At 47.4% G+C, this 23,496-nt stretch overlaps 1 pseudogene; it reads right to left on the bottom strand.

Annotated features, from left to right (window-relative positions):
- Positions 1 to 381: 381 nt before the first annotated feature.
- LOC102427885 lies at positions 382 to 22,973 on the bottom strand (annotated as a pseudogene).
- Positions 22,974 to 23,496: the final 523 nt, after the last annotated feature.

Below are 23,496 nucleotides of genomic sequence, written 5' to 3' on the forward strand. Positions count from 1 at the left end.
GAGTACATTGTTTACATTAGGCCGTGCTGATGTGCGAGGCTGGCCTGCTTCCCCTCACCTGGAGCTGGGCTCAGGAGAGCCCTCCACTTGCCCCAGTGGCTCTTTGGAAGGAGTGCTGTGACTGCCCGCTCCCGGCTCTCCTTCCAACACTAATTAGGTTGTTACCAATTGAGCAATATCTGGGGCTCCGGCAGAGACTAGCAGGGGGACTGTCGGCAAAGGCCTCTGCATAATTGTGTTGATTAAGAGGTACAAGGCTGGAAATGTTGCCTTCCTTCAAGATCAAGTCCCTGCGCTTGTGGGGGCCTTGATTTTTCTGGGCCAATTTGTTTGTGTTGGCCTACTTGCTCAGAAAGGGCACATTTTCACAGAAGTGGCAGCCTAGAGGCTGTACTCCTGCAGCCGGAGCCCCAGGACTCCCAGACGGGCTGTGGGAGGTGGCCATAGGTCTGGTGGTCAGAGGTCAGAGCGAGCATGGAAAAGTTACACCAGGGCAAATGGCACTAGGGAGAAGGCACAGTTTGGCCACTCCCAAACCATCAATGGCTGCAGCATCAACACTGGCTTTTCATCTATTTAACGTTTACTATGGACCATCATTGTAAAGAGCAAGCACTTTGTGTGTGTTATACTTGATCTTGACATTGACCTTGAGGCACAGGGATTATTGTCCCCTTTGTGTGTGTGTGTGTGTGTGTGTGTGTGTGTGTGTGTTGGAAGAGACAGGCTCAGAGAGGTGGTCACTACTCAAGATCACACAGCTGGTAGCAGCTGGTGGAGCCAGAATTGGAACCCAAGTCTGCCGGCTCCAAAGCACAGGCTCTTGACCAGTGCTCTCTGTGGGGCCTCCCTGGCCCCAGCAGCCCCGTCTATGCTGCCCTTGGCCTTGCTCATAGCTCCTAGTCATGCTGCTTTCCTCTCTGCTCCCTCCCTGATTGAAGGGCTTTCCCAGCCCAAGGCCTTGACATATGCCGTTCTTAGATCTGCAGCCCTGGATTCCTCCCCATCCTGTAGGTTCCACCTAATGCCGCTTCCCTGAGGAAGACTTACCCCCAATCCGATCAGGGTTCCCTGGCTGTGACTTCTCGGAACATCTTTTCCTCGGAGCTGTTATCACATATCTTTATTTGTAGTAATTTGTGTCAACTTAGTTTCCCCTGTAGGCTAGGAGGTGCAGGAGCAGAGACAGAGGGCTTTAGTTACAATTGTCTCCCCAGTGCCCGGGACAGGAGGCCCCACACATATTTGCTCCTTTGTTCTTGGACTAAAGGGGTTCGTTTGCCTGCACGCATCCAAGCCCCCAAACTAGAACGGGAGTTGGCAGCAGAGAAAGTAAAGGTTTACTGAGGAAGTGGCGCCACGCCCAGAGTCACAGGTGAGCCTGCGCTCAAAGACCTGGCTGCCCACGGCTTCCCGAGAGGGTGTCTGGGGGGAAATCATGAGTCATGGTGACTAAGTGAGTTTGGGTGCTGGGTAGGGTGGTTGTCTCTACTGATTGGTTGGTGCTACGGTAGTTGATCATTGCATCTGGTCCTGCTGTCAGCCACGGCGTGGTTCTGTCTGGGCCACTTTCCTGGGTCCGAAACTGAGACACAACTGAGGCTGGATGTTACCTTTCTCTGTGGTCAGTAGACCTGAGGCTTCGTTCCCGAGTTTAATACTGACCAGGACTTCATTGTCCCGCGGGCTTAATGGTTAAGGGAGCAGATGTGCCCGGAGGGGGAGGCAGATGAGTCAGGGTGCTCTTTAGGCCTGATGAGGCCAGTTTGAATCAAAAGGAAAAGAGAGGAAAAGGTCAGAATAAAGAAAATGGAGGTTTCTGTGCATCACACCTTCATCTCTGGGAACTGGTTCTGTCCTTGCTGGCTCTGGGATTCTCTCAGTGGCCTCAGCATCTCAGTTCTTTGCCTCTCACTTGGGCTCTGGAGGTGGGTCTCGTGCTGGCAGGGGATCAGGCCTTTGTCTCTGACAGGGGAGGCGGGGGGCAGTCCCTGGCAATTCCTCTGGACTCTTTCATTGGGGTCTGGAAGAAAGGCCTGGGGTTTCACACACCTTTAGGCTGTGACCCATCATCTCATTTGACTGGGACCCCCTCAACCCCCCTAACCCCCGTGTATGGTTTGGCGGCCCCTCACATATGTGAGAGAGAAATTGCTTGCTGACATTTTGCACCACGAAGGTCTCTGCCTGGTGCAGGCAGAAGATACTGATGTTATTAAGTCAGTTTTTAAACTGGACAACATTCTTGACATTTGGGCGGAGATGCCTGATCAGGAGAATCTCCTCCCCTCCTGTTGTGCATCTCCAAACAGTAACTTCGTAGCAATGTGACTCGACTTAAAACCCCGGGGCAGTTGCTCATAATTCTAATAACCACCCAGAATTAGATCACTTCACATTCACCTGATTTCTCCCCTCATTCATCTTCTAGTCAGGTCATTAGGAACTCCACGATTCTTCCCCCAACCTCAGCATTCTATTATTTATACATGATACACATTTCTCTATTGAGTCCCTGGAAAATGGTGAAATGGACACAGAGAATGGGCTTTCTTCCTAATGACAGCCCGGGAAGCAATCTCTTCTTTATCCACGGATTCATTGGGATTTTAAAACTTCCAACAACAACAACAACAAAAAAATGCCAAAGGGCTTCTTCCTGGGATCCTAGTGCCCACGGCTCGGGGGTGGGGGGTGGGGCAGAATGTTACTCAACTCCTTCTGTGGCCCCAAGCAGGGCTTTGGGTGTCACCCTGTTGATGTGGCCATATTGTGTAAGAGACATTTTAATGTGCCTGTTTGACAGGTTGGAAAGCCACCATTGCAAGATGACATTTATCTCTATTGTTAGTTTGGTTTTCCTGATGCCAAAAGAAACACATGCTCAACTGAAAAAAATATCCAAACCGTACAAAAATACATAATCCTACCACTCCTAGAGATGACAGCCCTGTGGGTGACACTCTAGACTTTTTCTATGAATATGCAAACGTAACTAAGGATACACAATTGGATACAATTATTTTGTTATTTACAAATGTGGGCCCCAGACATCCGGGATTCACACTCCATTTCTTAATTACTTAATTTCACTAAACTTTTGGGGCTGACGGCTGGATTCCGGGTTAAGAATTAGGCAAGGATGTTCGTCACACACAATGCTGGTCATAGAGAAGATGAAATAGCGACGTGTTTAATCCACGTCAGAAATGCCTCATCTCCTGCGGGCTCCCTAAGTCTCCCATGAGCACCCACCTCGCCTTGCTTTTTCCTCCATGTGCCCTCATGTGGCTCCCAATATCAAGGCCGACGGATCTCAAATGTCCCTTCCCCTGGGCCCCCCACTCTGGACCCCTCCCAGCCTGCTTCCGAAGTCCAGAAAAGGGCCACGTAGAAAGAGCAAGTTGCCTCGGAGATGGGCACAGCTCTAACATTGCCGGAGTTCCACCTTTTTTCTCTGAGATTCGTGTCCTTGGCTATGATCTGACTGCTGGTGTCCCCGCCAGCTCCGAATTCCCATGTCGAAATCCTACCCCAAATCCAACCCCCATGCGATGGTGTTAGGAGGTGGGGCCTTTGGGAGGTGACTAGGGGGTGATTAGGCCCCTCATGATGAGGTTCGTTTTATGAAAAGGTCTGAGAGAGCCCCCTCTCCCCTCCCACAGGTGAGGACATACGAAGTGGTGCTGGCTGTGGACCAGGGAGAGAGCCCTCACCAGAACGTGACCTTGCTGGGGCCTTGGTCTTGGACTTCTAGCCTCCAGAACAGTAAGGAAGAAATTTCTGTTGTTTATACGCCGCCCAGTCTGTGGAATTTCGTTATGGCAGCCTGAATGGACTACGACAGTTCAAGGCAGTAAACACCTTTGTTTCCAATGAACTTCAACGTCACACTTTTAAAGTCTTTCTAATATGCAAGGCTAAGACAAATGGTACTTGGTCTTGGCTGCAAGGACCTGATTTTCCACCTCTAAGTTTTAGTCCTCGCACTGAGGTATTAATTTAACACATTGAATGGCAGAACAGATGGGCTCACTGTGCCCAGTATTTTCTCCAGGAGCGAAAAGTATTAACAGCAGCAACAACAAAATAAGACAAATGGCGTGCAGATCAGTAGGTTTGTGAAGTACAGTATCTAATGAGTGTGATAGCTGATCTTCTTCCAATACGTCATTGCTCAAGCAAGAGACATTCCTTGTCAATATTTCACAGCATCAGACCAGGAACAAGTCACCCTGAGTAGCAGAAGGAGCTCATCTCACCTCTCACATCAGTTGGGCAAGTCAACTGCTCTCTCTGAGCCTCAGCCTTCTCTTTGGTGAGATGGGGTATAAGCCCTGCGCTGCTATCTTCTCAGGGCTCTTGTGGAAGTCATAGGAAGTAATAAGATCACAGGGTGGACAGCAGATGTGTGTCCAGCATCCAAATACTTTTCCTTCTTGGGAGCTAGGTGGGAGGGAACGCTCTGCCTCCCATACAGGGAGGGAAGGGGGTCAGGTACCCATGTGCATGGGCCTGAGCTCCACGCTCAGCCAACTGGATACTCTTTCTCAGTGCAGTGATTCTGGACTGAGCGATGCCCAGAGGTAGGGGAGTCAATAGACCTGCGGCTTCCTCCGTGGGGCCAACAGGTGGAGGTGGTGGCTCCAGGGGGGGCAGCAATGTGTTGTTCTACCCAAGTTCCTCTTGGCTTCTGGGTTTCTACCTGCTTTTGAGCCACTTCTCCCCATTGGTGCTGTGAGCTACCTGACACTCTTCCTTTGCTCCTTAAGTCACCTCCCATTGGCCTTATTTTCAGTGAAGAAACCTGACCTGGAGAGAACTCTGGGAACTGTGCACTTGTGCGGGATTTCTTTCTGTGGGATGTGGCCCAGTGGTTCCTTCCCTCCGCCCCGCCCCTGAGACCCCGAGGCAGTCAATCATGTGGAATTTGGGTGTGAGTGGTTCTTCAAGCTGGAAGGTACTCAGAAGTCACAGTCTTGGTCCTGCCTCAGGATCTATCCAGGGCACTAAGGCGATGTCTTCTTTCAGGAAAAGTGCACAGCTGTGTCTCTTCTCTTCCTCTGGCTGGTCCCAGAGTTCCTCCCAGCTAGTTAACCGGAGCTTTATGCACAGGGGTAGTTATTGCAGCATTGCATATAATTTAACAATATAGAGCTAGGCCTGATTGCCCAAAATGAAAAATTAGGCTAAAGATTAAGTAAGCCATGGCTCGGCTACATGGAGGAATATTATGTAACTGCTGAAAGTGAAGTTTGGGCAGAGATTTTTAGTACCATGAGGAAATATTTATGTTACAAATTAAACCTGCCTAGGCAAAAAGATAAAAGAAAACCTGCCACAATATTTATAGTGCAGTATAGTATGTTGTTGTTGTTGTTTTTTAAACAAAATGCAAACTTTCTTTTCCTTCTTTCTCTTCATGATACTCTAATCAGTCAAACTGGTTTGTGTGTATAGAGAAGTTGCATCAAAGTAATCATGGAAAAATGTTGACTGGTAGGACAGTGGCAATTTTAAGGGCAAGCATAGGGCTTGAATAGTTATGGGCTAATTATTTCCCTCTGGGCTTTCTGCCCTCAGTGGGGTAGCTGCCACAGATGAATGTGCAGGGGAAAGTGTAGTTTGCTGTGAAGGTTGAAGGCCAGGCTTGTCCTGAGTGCAGAGAACATCAGGCTGTATGGCATGATCTAGGTACTGTAGGATTTCCATATATGACTTGTTACTGAAATGAAACCAATGCTTGAAATAAACTGTTTTCCAGCTTGTAAATAGTATAGATCAAGAACATAATACATTTCTATATAATATATAATATCTTCATTCATTAAAAATTATATATTTTTAGTCTTCACTTTTTTTAAAAAAAACTTGCTATGAATAGGTAGAAAATATTCATTTATTAGTTCATTCATTCATGAGTGATATATTTACTGAGAACAGAGCTGGGAACACTCTTCATTCACTTGCATCATTTCCTAAGGTCAGAAGCTTCTGGAATTTGCTCAGGCTTAGTCTCAGCTCTTTCAGGCTTTTGAACTCTGGTCTTTGCTCAGCTGTTCCAGCTTTTTTTTTTGTCTGCTGAAGGGGTTTTGTCCTCCCTTCTGGTGCTTAGCTGAGAGGGCAGTCCAGTTAGGCTATGTTATCCTCCCAGAAGCCCTGGGCAGAGCCTTCGCCCCACCTACCCTCAGCTTTCACAGAGGGCAAGTTCTGCCAGCCCCCCCTTCCCCTTCAGGTGTGTATGTCAGGTAGCTTCGAAAGACTCAGAGGTCCATTCTAGCCCAGTTCAGTCCATTAAACAGGGATGTTTCCCTGAGCCGAGGGTGGGGTTGAAGTGGATATAAAAGAAGGTAAGGAGCTCTAAGCATTTTTGGAGGCAAGACAAACGTACAAGCAGTGAGGTTCTAGGAAATGCTCAAAGGACACTTCTCGGCCCTCCGCCCCAGCATGCTGTTGCCACTCTTGGTTAGTGGTCATCATTTAATCGTTCGTTAATTTATTTTTCGACAAACCTACTGTGTGTTGGGCAGGTACTGTGCAAGCTCTGGTAGGCCAGGAGCGAAGAAGAGTCAAAAGCTCACAGTCTTACAAGGAAGATAAGATGTGCGTAAATAACTGTGTAATAAAATGGAGAAAATTATACTCCCTGAATTTCTGCTGATTCCACTTCCTTATTAGCTCTTAAAATATTTTTCTCTTCATTTCCACTGCCATCTCTTTTCTCTTTTGGATGACTATGTCAATTTCCTAACTCACCTTCCTGCCTCTAATCCAGCCCCCACATTCCCATCAGATGGATTTGTCTAAAATCTAGACAAGTACTCTCTCGTTCCAAATTCTCCAATCTCTGCCCAGGGTCATCCATGAGAGGGCCTCCACCTCCCCTTTCTAGCTCGACCTCTTGCCCCACCTGTCTCTATGGTATTTGTCTATATGCCTCTGTGTCTTTGTACCTGTCCTTCCTCTCCCTACTTGTTCTAAAAGACTTTTTGTCCTCCAAGACTCAACTCATGTACCAAATCATCTGGAAAAACTTTCATTCATTCATTTGTTCGTTCATTTGTTCGTTCGTTCATTCATTCATTCATTCATCCATCCCTTCATTCAACAACTCTTTAGTGAGTATCCACTATGTGCCAGGCATGATGGCAGGAATATGAAGGTGAGTAAAGCCAATAGGGTTGACCTCATAGAGCTTCAAGCTGAGTGGTGGAGAGAGGTGATCATTAAACAAGTTTACACATAAATGTGAGATTATAAATTGTGATAAGCAGTATGAAAAAGAAGAATGCAGGGTGATCTCAGGGGTATAGTCAGGGTTCTTCTCCCAGAATGTTGTGTAGCTACAACCCCTACTGGGTGCCAGCCTCTCACCCTAAGGAGATGGTCTGAGGTGCAATACAATAGCAATGGTTTGGCTTGGCTTTGGCTCCGTGTGTTAGGCTACTGCAATTGTCTCTGGGGTTGTGACAACATAATCCTAGAGTCTATCTAGCTCCCAGTGATCTTCCTGAATTGCCTCCCTCATCCTTGGCTACAACCCCCAATAGCCATGTCTGTACTATGGTTGAATGTATCAGAATGGACACTTAACCCAAATTTAGAGATTCAGATTCTTTCTTCTTAGAGTTTGAGACTCCAAGATTCTAGTTCAGACTGGAATGGTCTCTAGAATAGACCAAGTTGGAACTGTGGAGCAAGGGATGGCCATTTCCTTCTGCCTTGTGAACTGAGAAGCAGATGTGCTGCGAAGAACAGAAATGAGACACAGAGGAAGGTTTCTCTCAAGGTCTGGTGCTGTTCGAGTTCTGGGAAATACTCCTGCATCCTTTTAATGATTTTTTCTGCTGCCTAGGCTTAGCTTATGTTGATTTCTATTTCTTGCAGGTTAAGAATTCTAGCCAAACAGATCCAGAACAGACAGCCATCAATGCAGGCAAGTTGATGTCACCTAAGCAAAGACTTGAATGGACCTACTCAAGGCACATCAATCAATGGAGCCAGAGGGATAAGATTGGCAGCTTCTTGGCTGACCTTGAAATGTTTCTTGGGTAGTTCTGGCATCTTGTGCACCTCAAGCCTATTCTAAAGTGAAATTTTCCAGAGAGCTATTAACAGACCCATTAGTAACTAGTCTTCTGGGTCAATGGTTGCTTGTTAGTTGTTTATACATCTCCCATGTTTACATAGGTGGCGCCTTATGTGTTTTTGGAGGAGGGGTTAACTCTGCAGAATATATGGTCTTGTTCCAATCCCTGCAGGGGTATGGATGTTCTGTGCATCCATTGTTTGCCAAGTCAAATTTGCCCCTTTCTGTTTCTTTCCTTTTTAAAAACAAACAAACAAAAATTCCCCCTCCTATATTATAAAGAAAATGCTTTTTATAAAATTGGATTTTTAACAGATCCTTATGATTAAAATTAGCTGCCTTGACTTCTGGGATTTACTCTCTTGTTGGGTTAATTTTAGCTCCTCGGTGGCAAAATAAATCTCCTAAAAATCACACTTCCTTTCACAGTCTTGGAAAAATAAATGCTAAAACAAGTCCTATTTAAGTGGCCTTGTTATTTCTTCTACTTGATTTGCACAGCATTCGTCTTCTGCTTTTGTCCATACAAACCGCAATACAAAGGTCACAAGAATCCCTTGATTTATTTAAATGTGGTAATAGCATCATTGATGCAAACATGGGGTTAACCCAAATATTTCATAGTTTGGAGATTTTCAACTAATAAGAAGAATAAAGTCCTGTACTTGGGGAAAGATTAAGGTCACTGGCCCTCATTTAAGTTGATTGGTCTCTTGAAATGAGATGCTAATTGTGAAATTGATAGGCAGATTTCCATTTGATTTTACCCCCAATAGTTTATGTTTATAATTAAAATAATAAAAGTGGAAAATGTCCAGTTCAATCAGCATAATCTCCCATCTATTCTCAAGCAACGTAACTGAAGTGAGATGCATCTGTGCATGTAAGTTGCAAATTCCTTTTACGTTGGCTCTGTTGGCTGCAGGGAGGGGGAGGGATACATTGCTTATAGTCTAGATATGTTGACATCTCCACAGAAACTACAGAAAACCAACCACAATGCTAGCATTAAAAGAAAAACAAAAATTTGGGCCACTTTTATATAAATAACAGAAGATTTTTGTTGTTTGCAATTAAGGTTATTATTTCATTCATTCATCCGAGCAATATTTTCTGGATACTACTCTGTTCTGGACACTGTGGTAGCACTAGGGGTAGAGAGGCGAATGTGAAAGTTGTGTCCCAGATCTCAGGGAGCCTGCATTTTGGTAGGAAAGGGTTGAAAACAGAGGAGTGGCATGATCTGGTGCTGTTTCTGATGGCTGCTCGCCCTGGCCGCCTTGTGGAAAGTGCACTGGAGAGAGCCCCAGTAAATGTGAGAAGACTAAATAGGAGACTCTTGCAGTGGGTTCAGATAAGAGAGGACAACGGTGATGACAGTGCTGAAGACAGGAAGTGATGGATCTAGCAAATGTTTTAGAAGTTTAGTGGAAAAGACTCGCTGATAAATAAAATATGAGGGATGACGAATAGAGGAGAATAGACATCCGCCCAACCAACTTTATGGTGGTGCCATACTGCAGGTGGGAAGACTAGGGGAGACATTAGGAGTGCCATTTTGGATATCTGGGCTCTGAGATGTATTCAAGTTGATTGACAGGTTACTAGTTGCCTAGTTTCCAGAAGGGGCCGTGGAGCTCAGTCTTTGACAAGGCCTTTTGCCCAGTGACAAGGGAGGCAGTCATTCTAGCTGTGGGGAGCACTAGAACATGATTTGCATGACAATTTAAAATGAGAAAAAAATCTTGGCCAGCTGGTATATTGGGCAGCACCTGAAAAAAGTACTTGAATAAAGGCGAATGAAAAATTCTAAACCCAAAGACAGAAGGAAGGTGGGGAGGTTGGGAGGGAGACAGGGGTATTTTGTATTATAAAAGGAGGGGTTTAGGGAAGAGTAAATACCATGGGAGCCAAATTTGAAGAGTATGACAAAGACTCTGTGTGTGTGTGTGTGTGTGTGTGTGTGTGTCTGTGTGTGTCATAGAGCTGCCTGTGTAATGGAAAGAGTCCTGACTTGGAAGTCAGAGAGATTTGGGATGTAATCCAGACGCCATCACGTATACCTCTGTGTCTTCCTGCCAGTTACTGAACCTCTCTGCACATATACTTTGAAAAACATTTGTCTCCCCCAAACATTGAAGTCATTAGGTAAAAACCAATTTGTTTCCATGTCTAGTGTTGAGCAAAGACACATTAAGCTGTAGTTTGAAATGTCAGGTCAACTTGAGAGAGTGTGACCACAAGAGTTGAAATAATTGTAGCCAAAAGCAAAGGCCGTTTTCTTTAGGCATAGGTCTCATCTTGCATGAGTGAGTCATTTCAGCTGTGATTTTAAAAATCTTGAGACAAGCTTTTGTACCCTGGAGGCTGTCTTCTGAGATGCCAAGGTAGGGACCAATGGGCCATTTCCCAAGCGTATACCAGGCGATTATCCTAGGGATGCCCACAACCTTGACACTTCTGTGATTAAGAGGGGATCAAAGGAAATGAGGTACATTCTTCCTAAGAATTAAAAGACCTCCACAGCAAAAGCCAAAATAAACAAGTAAGACTACATCAAACTAAAAAGCTTCTGCACAGCAAAGGAAACCATCAAGAAAATGAAAAGACAATCTACCAAATGAGAGAAAATATTTGCATAAGGGGTTAATATACCAAATATATAAAGAACCAACATAACTCAATAGCAAAAAGTCTGATTTAAAATGGGCAGAAGTCCTGAATAGATGTCTTTCCAATGAAGACATACAAATAAATAGTCAACAAGTATATAAAAATGTGCTCAATGTCATAATTACCAGGGAAATACAAATTCAAATCACAATGAAATATCACTTCATACCTGTTAGAATGTCTATCATCAAAAACACAAGAGATAACAAGTGTTGACAAGGATGTGGAGAAAGGGAACCCTTATGCACTGTTGTTGGGAACGTAAATTGGTGCGGCCACTATGGAAAACAGTATGGAGATGCCTCAGCAAATTAAAAATAGAATTACCATATGATCCAGCAATCCCACTTCCGGGTATATATCCAAAAGAAATGAAAACAGAAGATCAAAGTGATAGCTGCACTCCCATCTCATTCCAGCATTATTTACAATAACCATGGTCTGGAAACAACCTAAATGTCCATCAACAGATGGATGGATAGAGAAGGTGGGAGGTTACATATAAAATGGAATATTACTCAGGCATGAGATGGAAGTAAATCCTGCCATTTGCCGCAACATGGATGAAACTTGAAGGCATGATGCTAAGTGAAAAAAGTCAGACAGAGGAAGGCAAATGCTGTATGGTATCATTTATATGTGGAATCCGAAAGAAAGTCAACTTCATAGAAATAGAGTAGAAAGTGGTTACCAGGGGCTAGGTGTGGAGAAAATAGGAAGAGGTTGAGAAAAGGCTACAAACTTTCAACTATAAGACGAATAAGATAGGAAAATCTAATGTAAAACATGGTGACTACAGGTGATAACTGTGTTTTCTAAGAGAGTAGAACTTAGAAAAACACACAAAAAACAACAAAAAAGAATAATATGTGAGGTGATGGATGTGTTAATAAACTAGATGGGGCGGGGAACCCTTTCACAATGCATATATCAAAGATGTGAACAAATGAACAGTATAAATATCTTACAATTTTATATGTCAATTATACCTCAGTAAAGACGAAATTTTAAAACCATAGATTTGCACATTTTAGGAAGAGGTATGCAATGCTTTCCATGTCCACATTCTAGGAACGCCTTAAGTAAAGAGCATTGATCATCTCTCCATCTCCATCTGTTTTTACATCTCATTAGGAATAAGGAGAAACTTTTCCATTGTGGGAACTCTCTTGGATTATGTCTGTGTGATGTTACAGCATCAAAACTTAATTTCCTAATTGGGTTGTATGGTCCACATGATAATGAAGCTGGATCCTTTTTCACCATTTTATGGCTTGATAGCTCGTGCATGGACACTGGCCATGATGAGTCACCCATGTTCCCACTGCTTCTCAAACTTCACTGTGCTCATGGACAACTTGGGCATCTTGGTAAAATGCAGACTCTGATTCAGCAGGTGAGATGGGGTCTGAGGTTTTGCATTTCTAATTAGCTCCCAGGTGATGCCTGATCTTGCTGGTTTGGGGATAGCACTCGCACTTGAGTAGAAAACTTGTAGAATCCTACTCTGCTGGAGGAATACAAGTTGCTCAAGAAAAAAAAGAAAGAAAGAAGGAAGAAAGAAGGGGGCTGTCTATGGACAAATAGCTTTGGGGAAAACTGTATACTCTATATCTCTTTTTGTAGATTTAAAATGTAGATTTGTTCACATCTTGAAGGCTCTGAGAAGTTCTGCAGTTAAAAAGAAGCTGTTTAGCCTGGCCGGTGTCCTAAGTGGTTGAGCGTCAACCTATAAATCAGGAGGTCACGGTTGATTCCCAGTCAGGGCAGATGGCTGGCTTGCGGGCTCCATTCCCAGTAGGTGGTATGCAGGAGGCAGCTGATCAATGATTCTCTCTCATTATTGATGTTTCTATCTTTCCTTCCCTCCCTCCCTCCTCCTCTCTGAAACCAATAAAAATATATGAAAAGAAACTGTTTACTTGTTTGACTCAATGTCAAACTCATTTGATCATGAAACCTTTTTTTTCAAGGACAGCCATTAACATTTAGTAGGATTAGTGTTCTTTGTATCAAGTTTTGGAAAATAATTTGAGGTATCAGAGTCATAGACTGTCCCACAATCATGTTGATTGTAAACAGTAACTAGGCAGTCACTTAGGAAAATGCCACAGTGTGTGATAATTAAGAAGATGGGCCCTGAAGTTGAGTCAAAGCCTAAGGTTGAATCTTGGCTCTTCTCTTAGTATAGCTGTGTCAGTCATTCAACTTCTCTGAGCCTCGATTTCCTAGTGTATAAAATGGGAATAATAAAAGATTCTGCAAAAGGAAGCAGATATTGTAGTTGCCTGAGTTGGCAAGACAAATGATGTTTCTTCACTAGAATGAAAAGCGCTCAGGTCAGGGGACACCCAGGAATACAGAAATCTAGAAAGGAATGGAACTTTGAGCAATGTAACAGAAAGAAGACCAGTCCCAGAACTCTGGCCTGAGCCCACTGTGCCCTCCATCCCACTGTCCAGCACATCATCAAGTCACCTAAGTAACCCCTCCAGGTTTCCTATGTTCCAACATAGCGTTTTGGCATGAAAACCTGGGCTTCATGCGTGAAGTCCAGGATCAGCGTTATTCTTGGGCCAGCACTGAGTGTTTGAAGCTGTGGCACAGCAGGGGAAAGTAATACAGATTTTGCATGTCAGCACCTTTCCCACGGAGGAGCCCAGGTGAGTGGCCATCACTGTAGCCAGGTGAGAATGCTCAGCTTACCAGGGTCCTCATGGAAGTGGTGGTGACCTTCCCAGAGAGGCAGTGGGGTCTGCAGGACATGGTGCAGCCTGACAGGGACCCTGCAGAGCCTGGGCCAATCTGTAGGGACCAGGGAGTGCCCGGAGCCCACCGGGACACTTTCCCATGGTGAGGGCTGCTGGTTTTGGGGCATGGTGAGATGTGGGGGACAGCCTGCCAGGACCCTAGCTCAGCCCTGCTGCTAGGGGACCAAGGGCACCAACTCACTCGTTCTGTGTGAGGAGGCCGAAAGGACAAGGACACAATGGCCCCATGCGTCACAGTTTCTGAAGGTCTTGGCATCCGGTTTGAGAAAAGACTCAGGGAGATGACATGCCCAGGTGTAACCAGTGGGGAGGCAGCAGCCTGCTGCCCAGGTGTGCCTGCTCCCTTAGCCCCAGCCCTCATCTTCATGCAGCCGTCTCTAAACAACCCAATGGGTGCATTTGGTCCATCTGAGGGCTGTTACCTCCTATAAACAATTATTCCTTAGCCCTCTCACTGTAGGCGGGAGGTTGGGCAGGGTCCTGGCAGCCTGGATGAGCTGCTAAAGGATGGGCGACCCAGGACCAAACCTCGCCAACACCCTAATCACATAATGCGGACGTGGGAGGGAGCTTACAAAGTTCTTCCACATCCATTTCCTCATTTCTTCCCTATGCTAGCCCCCCAAATAGACAGACGCGGGTTTGTAATTCTCCTTTTTACAGATGAAGGAACCTGGGCTTAGAGCTGGCGTGATCAGCCCATAACAAGTTACAGGGGAGCCCAGGGCACTGGGTTGGTCCCAGCCACCAGGAGCTAGACGAGAAGTCACCACCTACTGGGCCAGAGCTCCTCTGCCATAGTCGCCTCCAGCAAAAGCTGTGTCACCTAAAACAGCTGCTCAGCACCATGCTTCTCAGCCCTGCCCACTGCCCGGTGCCAAAGGACAGAAGTGTGGGCTTTAAGAATCTTCTTGCTGCAGCCCAAGACTGAGCCTGACCCAGAGTCAGGCAGAATGCATGCGCACACGTGTGTGTGTGTGTGTGTGTGTGTGTGTGTGTGTGTGTGTGTGTAGGGGTGGGAGCAGGGCTGGGAAGGGGAGGGCAGCAAGAACCCTGGGCTCCGTGCCCAGTGCCTGCGATTTCCCAGGAGGGAAGCTGGCCTCCAGGCAGAAAGGCAGGAGTCGCCCAGGCGGCTCCAGCAAATGGGTCCTGGAGGAGCTGTCCAACGTCCCTGCTGCTGATGGGTGGCATGGGGGAGAGGAGAAAGGGCATGGCTGCATCCCCCCGGGCTCCTGCCCAATCTGGGAAAAAGCCCGCATATTTATCTTATTTCCTGTGCACCATTGTGACTTATTTTCCTGGTCTGAAGAAAGAGCTGTAGCGTAAACGAAGGTTCTGATCTAGGGGGTCTGTTGGCTCCTTGGAGTCTATAATTGGGGCATTGAAAGGATACAAAAAAAAAAAAAAAAAAGCCCGCAGAGGAGTGGATGATCTTTTATACTTAGAGTTCCCCTCTCTATAAAAGCGACATATTACAAACCTCTTTCTCCTCTCGAACATTTCTTGCTAAGTGCATTCTGATGCCACATTGAAACGCAAAATAGCTGGAATCAAGCAGGCACCGAAGGCTATTTATATGCTAATCTCTATTTCCCAAGCTGAAGCGGGAACCTGGAGCTGGGTGCTGCTTCTAATGATGGCTGGCTTTAACCTCTCTGGAAGAAAGAAAAGTATTTTCCTTAAGAAAACAACTTGGTTTCTTTAAGATGAAATGTAATTATCTATTATCAGATGTCCCTTAAAATGCAAGGCCTATTAAAGCTGCTAAAAATATTGAAGCCCTAATTTCACCATAATAGCATTTTAATTTCAGCAAATCACGGCTCTATTGTTACAGGACATTTTGTGGCAGGAATGTGGTAAGAGGTCCATCTTAGCTTTTTTTCGTTAACATTTTCCTTTCTTTGAGAAGCACAATTAAATCATTGCAATCATCTAACCTTGCTTGACACAAAATTTTACTTATCAAGTGCGAAAACAATGGTCATTAGCATTTAAAAGAATTTGTTTTAAAAGTAGCTAAAGTTTAATTGCTTGAAATACGTCTTGTTCGAATGTGCAGCTGCTGTTGGCTCAACGTTGATGTTAAAGTCGGTGTTTAATTGATTGCTGAATTTCATTGAAAAATATTTACTTTTTCCCCGGGCAAAGTACAAAGAGAGGGCCCATCAAGGAGGACTGGGTTTGGGGAAAACTGACTGCATGTGGGAAGTTGCTGGCAAAACTCGTAGGCAGTTAGACAGACATGAGCAGAGCAAGGACGAATGGCCAGGTACAGAGGTCACAAGGGTGGAAAGCCCTGGGTGCCGAGTAACAGGCAAAACTGGGAAAACAAGGACCTTGTCCCCAGGGTGCCCTCTCCTCCCTTCGCATATCACTGCTCATGTGGTTTTGACCCTCTGACCTTTCATATCGCTGATCATGGGTTCCGACCCTCCGCTGACTTTCTTCCCATGACATGTCACTAGTCGTGCAGTAGACCGACCCCCTTAGAGGAGGAACAAGGGGCTGAAGAGTGGCCTCACTCGACTCCCATTCAGGCCTTTGCATGATCACTCCCTGAAGCATTAACCCCTAAGGATAACATCTAGGCCTCAGTTGTGTTTCAGCTCCAGGTCCAGAAAAACAGCAACACCAGACAAGTGATGCCATGGCTGACATTAGCAAAGACTACCAACCCCCTTGTGACCTTCTGTACCATTCGTCCTTGCTCTGCTCATGTCTGTCTGTCTAATTGCCTACGAGGTTTGCCTGGTGCCAACCAATCGGTAGAGACCACAACCCTGAAAGGACCCCTCTGGAAAGCTGATGAATGTTCTATTGAGATCTTCCCTGGGACCTCCCCTAAAATTCCCACCCTTAAAAGGCCTAATGCCTCTCCCTGCCCCTTCCCCCAGGTGAGTTTTCCTTGCCTCCCACTTTCTCCTAAGCTCCAAGGGCCCTTCTTTTTCTCCAGCTGGCTCACTTCCTCTACAGCTCACTTCTCCCTCTCTGACTTTCTAAATACTAGTAAACGTTTGCTTGTATTTGAGTCTTGGCTCTGAATTCTTTCTTAGCCAGAACTCAAGCACCGAGGTTGCTGAACCAAGGTCCAATTGCCAGTAACGTTCTGGTGCCGTTTTTGCCACCAACAAAAATCACTCAGCTTTGCTCACCTCTGCATTGGATGCATTCTTGGGAACTTTTCTAAAATGAACCCCCTTCCCCCCGCGCCCGCCCCGTGCCATACTGCAAAATCCTGGAACTTGTATTCTTGTTTTTCAGAGACCCTGTAGGTGTTGAGGACATAAAGAGGAGTCCACTTCTCAGTGGGCTTACCTTTTCAGTGGATGGATGAGAGGAGGGCCGGGATGCAGGCTGGGGTCACTTTCCAGACAGGTCTTCTGCCCACACCTGTTGGTGAAAGCAAACTCAGATCAATCCACATCTTCTTCCTCTCTCACTTAAGATGGCACTTTAGGCCATCTTAGTGGGGCTGAGTCACCACTGAGTCTCACCAATTTTGCAGAACTTCTGAGTTCCTGGGAGAGGCTCTGACAGGCAGAAAAAGGAGGTGGAGTGGGAGGGGATTCAGCTCAATAGGCTACTGATTAGGGCTGGCAAAAAAGGTGTGACTGGGACCCTAGTAATCAGTTCTATTTATTAAGTCCTAACTGTGTGCCTGGCACTGTGTTGATTTCTTTATTTGCATCATTTCCCTTAATCTTCACAATGCACGCTATATCTCACTTTTCCAAATATGGAAACTCAGGCTCTGAGAGGTGAATCTGCCCAAACTTATAGCCAGAGGGAAGCAGAAGCCCAAGTCAATCTGAGGTTCATCTGGTGACAACTTCCGTCCTGTGTGGCCTCCTAACAGTTCCTGTCCTCAGTCATTACCTTAACTCAGTCATTACCTTAACTCAGGCCCCACACCCATCTCACACCGAGGGCTAGTTCCTGACTCCACTCTACTGACTTCCTGCCCCCTTCACCCCGGGGCCCTCTGCACCCATGTACATATGGAATTTTAAAGCCCCCCCCCCCCCCCGCCTCCTCATTCTTTGCTTTGTTGGGTCTCAGTTTGCTATCTGTGCAATGAGGACCTTGGATGACCTCATGTTCAAGAGCTCCTCTAGGTCCAAGTTACTACGGACTCAGTTCAAGCCCACTAAATGGGTACTGAGGGCTCACTCTGGGCCGGGCCTGGGGGGCCTTCGGTGTGCAGAGATGGGTAGTTGAGTCCCTGTCCTTTAGATGAACCTCCCAACAGCCAGCTCAGTGCAGCTAACTGTCCTGCTGTGCCACACAGCTGGACAAGGGGGACTGAACCCCCCACAGTGTGGGCTGGGTCCTTCAGGGTCACAGGGCGATCTGAGATTTTGCTTGGGTTTCCTCTTTGTTTGCTGGACAAACTCCTGCTCCTATTTCAACATCCAACTCAAGAGGTACTTCTGGGGAAATTTTTGCCCCCCTCCCCCTTTTAAAATGTCCTTTTTAAAATTTAAATAACTCTGTATTGTTGAAAATATTACATATGTCCCCTTTTCCCCCCATTGACTCCCTCCAACCCGCCCACCACCCCAGGGCCTCACTGCCCCATATATGCATGGCCTCATCTGTGTGCATGGGCTTTGGTCCCCTTTGAAGCCCAGATTCCCATGGTTCCTCCAGCATTTCTCTGTTGTAGCATCTCCTCCTATAGCAGAAAAGGAAGAATGTAGCCCAGGTTAAGTAACTGGCGCCACTCCCTACCAGTGGATGATCTCAGGTAAGTCCTTGAACCTCACTCAGCCTGTTTCCTTTTCCATACAGTGGGGTAATGATAGTGTGCACCTGCCCCTCTGGTCATGGAAGTGACAAATCAGATTTATATAAAGCTCCTAGAACATGCCAGCAGGTCATGAGCATGACTTATTATTAATGTAGTAAAGGCACTTGTCTGCGGGTGTGTGTTACACACAGCCAAGCTGTGAGCTCTGCAGGTCTGGCATCACAAGAACCTCACTGTTCTATCTGTAGCTACGCAGAGACTGCTGCCTAGTGCAGTGATGGTGAACCTATGACACTCATATTTGTGGTTGATTTTTCTTTGTTAAATGGCATTTAAATATATAAAATAAATATAAAAAATATGTCTTTGTTTTACTATGGTTGCAAATATCAAAAAATTTCTATATGTGACACAGCACCAGAGTTAAGTTAGGGTTTTTCAAAATGCTGACACGCTGAGCTCAAAAGGTTCGCCATCACTGTCTAGTGGAAAGTACTGCGGGGTGGCCAGGAGCAGGTGTTCACATCCATGTCATGCCACTTACCAGCTGGGTGAGTGACCTTGGGTAGGTTCCATGACTTCTCTGGCTTTCACTCTCTTCATTTGTAAATGGAGATACTTTCAGTGCCCTCTTTGTGTGATTATTGGGAGGATTAAACGAGGCCAAGCTGGTGAAGTTAAATCCTTGCCCAGTGCAGTTGTAAGAGCTCAACCCTGAGTATCTATTAGGTTAACAGACTCTCATTAATAACCGACATCTGTATTCCACTTTCGCATTCTTATCTTATTTGTTCCTCACAACGTTTCGGGAGGGGCCTCTGTTATCATCTTCTGGTCCATCAAGATCTTACAGCTGGTTAGAGGCAGGTCCCCTCCCCCATTGGCCGCCCCATGCCTGACATCTCATCTTGTGAAGGCAGATGCATGAGAGAATGATTCTCAAATAGGCCAAACAATCTTTCATAGAAGTTAGGTGGGGCTCAGGCTGGTGGCCCATTAGGAATACCAGGTAAATTGATTTCATAATGGTGGGTCCTGAAATGACACCTCCATCAAAAGCTGCATTTGGCTTTTTATACTCGTCAGGGGCTGTTATAAATCTGATTATATCTGAAATAGCAGATTTCAAGTTGAAGTCCCCTTTGTCCACACTGGAATTCAGATTTATTTCTAAGAGACCAGTGCAATTTTCTTATCTTTGTTACAAATTACTACAGTCTGGGTTAATCTCTCACAGCAATAAAGCTGTTTGCCTAGGAAGCTTCCTGCAGTGTCAGAGCTGATGAATGGCTCCCTCTGGCTATAATAATTCAGTCTAGAACACTGAAAAAAACAACAACAAACAAACCAAAACTGGGTTCTTCTGCAGGAAACTCCACCAGTATGTTTGGCTGCTGAGATTGTCAGAGATCAGAGACGTTCACCTCGGTCAAGGTATCAGAACCTTCGAATGGATGGGGTCTCAGGTGCTGCATGATGAATGGTGGGCCACACTACTTTGTAAAGAAGGCTGTCCTGTCTGGAGTTTTCTGAGGGTGGCTGTGGATCAAGTGATTACAATAGAAGTCAGAACAGGGAGAGGGTACAGACAAGATAGTTCGGGAACAAGGGAGTGGGTGGGCCTGTCTCAGAATTGGAGAAAAATGGGCTGCAGGGCAAGGAGCAGAGGGCTGGTGTTTCACTCATTCAGTAATTACTGTAGTTTAAAAAATCTAAAACACACCAGTGATGATAACATGCACTATTGACTTAATAAGAACACTCTTTGGAGGGGCCAGGGAATGAAACACAACCACTTTCATGGTGCACATTGATTTTAAGACCCAGTGTTGAAGGCATTCTAGGGAGGTTGAGATCTGAAGGAGACTAAGAGATGGTGTGTGTGTGTGTTTCTGAGCAGTTGAGGGTGTTTGGGAGAAAAAGCACTGAGGCAGAGAGAAGAGCGTGCCCAAAGCTCTTGAGAGAAGAAGGCTTGCTCAAGAAGCTGAAAGAAGGCCAGTGTGACTTTGGGCGAGGAGGGTGTGGGAAGATGAAGCTGGGGTCAGCTGGGGACATCTCATGAAGAACCCCGCAGGCTAGGTAGAGAGTTTAGATGTTGTTCTGTGGACAATGAAAAGATATTGAAGAGTTTTTAAGTAGAGGGTCTATATATTCTGTATTTAGGCTTCATGGGAGGCAAAGCAAGCATGTCAAACTTGTGGCCAGTGGGCCACATGCCTTGCCTAGCGAGTTTGACATGCTTGGTTTTAAGTATTACACGAGTCTCCTTTTTTCCCCATTTTTTTAAAAAACTATTTTTATTGATTTCAGAGAGAGAGAGGGAGAGAGAGATAGAAACATCAGTGATGAGAGGGAATCATTGATTGGTGCCTCCTGCATGCCCCCTACTGGGGATCAAGCCTGCAACACAGGCATGTGCCCTTGACTGGAATCGAATCCAGGACCCTTCAGTCCGCAGTCCGATGCTCTATCCACTGAACCAAACCTGCTAGGGCCCCATTTTTTTTAAAGGCCAAAACTCTTAATTCTTTTGGTTTGTTTGTTTATAATCATTTAATGATTGATTAAACACACCTTTATTCGACTACAGGTGAATTTTATGGTGATGGAGCTGATGAACCACTTGCCCAAACCACCATGATTGATTACTTGCCATTTCCAGAAACCTGGGTACCAACCAGAAAGATTTGATAAGGAACAGCATGATCACTCAGCCAAAGAGGTTCCTTGGGATCCTTACCTCCTTCTCCTCCTCCCCCAAGGACCTTCTCCAGGGGTATGGATGCTCAGGAGGGAGAAGGGGCTGGGGGTGTCCCACCGCAACAGGGCACAGAGAAGTGCTGCGAACCCCATGCCCCAGATGCAGTCAGAAGACATGGGGGCACTGGCCCGGGGCAGGCCTGCTCAATAAATAAACACAATTCCCAGAAGCCACCATGGGGGTTGGCGGGCCCAGGGACACTGAGCTGGAGGGGCCACCCTCGGAGGCCTGGCCTCGGCACACCTGCAAAGGGTCCCAGGAGGAGCTTGTTGAAGATGCCGTGGATCTACACCAGGTAGGTAGTGAAGGGATTGATGTTCTCGGGGAAGGTGTGGCTCTGCAGGGCCAGGATGTAAGGCACAGAGGTGTTCTCCCCCTGCTCCTGGAGCCACACCGCATACCTGACCTCCTGCACCTTCAGGTACTTGAGGTTCCATGGGATCTGCCAGGAGACAGTGAGGTGGGCCTCGGAGGCGCCCTGCACCGACGCCTGGCACCGCGCCTCCCGCACCTTGCCTGGGTAGAGGCCGGCTGTCCACTTCTGCTTCTGCGGCCCTGGCCGGCCCTTCACCACGCACCGTATGGTTTGAATGAGGGATGGGATGTCCACCTTGGTGTCCTGGTAGGTTCGGAACAGCCAATCAGGTTCCGGCAACAGAGATGCCATCGGACCTCCCGGCTCTGCAGGATACAGGCCTGCTCTGCCTGGTTTAGGTGGGCGATGCCCCCCTCATCCCAAGGCCACTCAGGGTGCGTGACCATGTTCCCTGGCACCGTGTTCTGCCAGGCGACGTAGTGGAGGTCCACGCCAGGCACTGTGGCCAGCGTTTTATAGGGGGTGTAGTGGTCAGGATTGACGGCATGGGGGAAGAGCTCAGCCACGGTGGCCCCACGGGGCAGGAAGAGGGCCGTGACCAGTGGGCCTGTGCATGCTGACCAGCATGGAGGCTTTGCTGACCAGCCCCACGACATGTGCAAAGGCGTGGTCCTCCAGGGACACCCTCACCGTCTTCACCTGGAACTCCTGGCCAGCAGCAGCTCTCCTCGTTCAGGATGAGTCTGTTCTGGGTGCGACTGAAGACCAGAATGGACGACTAGACTAGCGGCCCCCTGCGTGGCTCACATTTGGCTTTTCCATCATGAACCCTGCAAACTGCTGGATCTCATGGCCTGACACCAGGAATTTGGCTTTTGGGCCATATTGGTACCAGGTGGTGATCTTGGAGGGGCCCAGGAACACCTGGGAGAAGCACAGCAGCCGCCCAGGGTCTTCAGCTGGGCCCGCAGGAGCGGCTGTTTGGACTGAGGAGCTTGCAGAGGTCGAAGGGCGCGCCCTCGCCCCAGACCTCCATGGAGAAGCGCAGGCCTCGCGGGCCAGGCCGGGGGAACTGGCGCAGCGTGTAGACGAGGGGCAGCAGGTCGCTGTGGAAGTGCATGAGGTTGTCGGGGTTGAAGTGGTTGGCGACCAGGGCAGCGTCCGTCCGGCAGGAACACGGGCTTGGGCAGGAAGCCAGTGCGGCGGCCGGCAGCTCCACGAGGTTGAAGCCTGGGGGTGGTGGCCCTCCGCGGGGCACAGGTCGAGCAGGGCTGGCTGGAAGCGCCGGAGCCCAGGCTGCGCGGCAGGACGGAGGAGTTGCCGCGGAAGAAGATGAGCTCCTCGGCCTCCTTGGAGCAGCAGAGCCACTTGAAGCGGCAGATGCGGTCGGTGTACGCGCGCCCTGTGCACACCAAGCGCGCGCCGCCCTCCACCAGGCTCTGCAGAGCCTTCGGGTCGTGGATCCTCAGAGCCCAGGCTGCCCCGGGGCCTGTCGCCTGGGCCGGCTCCTCCTCCAGAACCGCAGGTTCAGGTTCGCGCAGCCGCACGTGCTTCCACCGACCGCTCCAGCACCGACACCAGCAGGCGCGGGGCACGGCTGAAAGCTGCATCCTCACGCTGCCACCTCGGGGCCTAGTGAGATGATGGCCCCTGGTAAGTGCCACAGGCCTGGCGGGCTTTACCCATCCCCGTGGGCATCCCGAGCACTGGCTGGCAATAGCCGGCAGCTGGGGCTCCGCGGGGCTGAAGACACTGGGGCCCACGCGCGCTCTCTGAGGCCACAGCTTTGGCTGAACCTGGTGCCAGCTCCGAGCCAGGGAGGTCAGGCAGGGAGCGCAGGCCGCGCCACCTCCGGTCACGGGTGCCCGCACGCCGGCAGTCCGGCAGTCCGTTCAAAAACTCTTAATTCTTAAAAACGACAAGGTACTGGTACCCTTCTCCAGGACACACCCTCCCCCCAAAGCAAATGGAAACAACAAAGATGTAATCTTTTTTTAAAAAAATTAATCTATTAAGTGAGAAAAAGATAACATCAATGTTGAAAATGTTGCAGTGAATATTTTCTTTTGCTTGTGGCATTAATGCTGAGTCAAAAAACTGGTCATTCCTTTTGACCCAGTTACTGCATTAATA

Source organism: Myotis lucifugus, unplaced genomic scaffold (genome assembly GCF_000147115.1).
Source record: "Myotis lucifugus unplaced genomic scaffold, Myoluc2.0 scaffold_260, whole genome shotgun sequence".
Lineage (NCBI taxonomy): Eukaryota > Metazoa > Chordata > Mammalia > Chiroptera > Vespertilionidae > Myotis > Myotis lucifugus.